Here is a 1,531-nt window from a genome sequence, read left to right on the forward strand (position 1 = left end):
GATGTAGTACTGGTAGGTGATGGTGTAGAATTAATCATAGGAGTAGTGTCTAGATAATAATAACAAAATTAATAATGATGAAAATAACATTCAAATTTACTAAATGCTTGTATAAATGGTTCACTACTACCAACACTATTGCTAAAAACAATAGTAATGGTACACTGTTGATCTAGTGGTACTGGTACTAATTCTGTTATATTCATTGGCTGTTTAGCATATTCCACCAGCTCAGTATTATCATATACAACATCAGTTCCATTGCACTCGATAGTAACTGTAGCATTCTCAGGAGCTTCACCAGTACACTCCAATGTAATCTATAATAATAATCATTGTAATAATAAAATGAAGCCAATGATATTACTGGTATATTGAGAAAAACGTCAGCACTAGTCCCATTAAATATTATTGTGAATATATCTGAAGCAGCTTCTTCAACTGTTCTTGGTACTAAATAAACATAAAATCATTTATTCAGCAATTATTGTTTATTGTACCTCTTTGATATGAGAATGTATCATTATTAGATATTCCTTCTCCTAATTCATTAACTCCAGTTATAACATATGTATAACGATGCCGGAATAAATCCTCATCTGGAAACTGGTAACTGGTATCATATACTGATACACTCCTCAAGAACTGATCAGTGATGTCATCATATATTCTTAGTATGTAATACAGTATAGATACTCTATCATCAACTGTAGGAGCAGTCCATGTTATTTCAATATTAGAACAGTTGTCAATTGAAGAGTCAATGTTAGTAACTGGACCAAGGAAACCTAACAATGAGAAAAACAACTAAATATACAATGATGTATACATAATAGTCTATTACCAAATCCAAAAGAAGGTATAGGTACCAATTCTCCTCCATTATTACTCAGTGATACATTAACAATAAATGTATTTAAATTATTAGGTACAGTTATTTCTCCAGTAATCATCAGTTGATCATTAACTTGTGTTGATATACTGGTATTCTTTATTACTGTGTTATCAGTATTCAGTATACTAACTGTTATACCATTAGGATACTCTCCTTTACATAGTGCAGTGACCTATGGGTGAGTGACAATAATCATTTGCTATGCATGCATTTCCTGTTAGTCTACTCATTGTGTGTTGAGCTTATGGTGAATATACTTACATTAATATTGATATTCAATGATATTAGTTGTCCATCAATTACTGGTACCACTGATACAGGAGGAGTAATGAGAGGAACTGAAAGATACACTGTGAACATATACATGAAGCCATAGTAATGCTAACCTGTTTCATAATAAAAACTGATATTATAATTAGGCGAGCCTATTCCAGCACCATTAATAGGAGAAACTGATACATTATTCAATATACAAGGATCAGGATTAGTAGCTGATAATATAATACTCTTGTTAGTAGCAGTGTTGTTCAGTAATCCATTCACTATATAGTATCCAGTGATAGGTACATTATCCAGTGTATAAGGAGCTGTCCATGTTAATAATACACTGGATCCATTAATAAAGGTATAATCCAG

This window comes from Amphimedon queenslandica, unplaced genomic scaffold, assembly GCF_000090795.2.
Source record: "Amphimedon queenslandica unplaced genomic scaffold, v1.1 AMPQUscaffold_12788, whole genome shotgun sequence".
NCBI classification, from domain to species: domain Eukaryota; kingdom Metazoa; phylum Porifera; class Demospongiae; order Haplosclerida; family Niphatidae; genus Amphimedon; species Amphimedon queenslandica.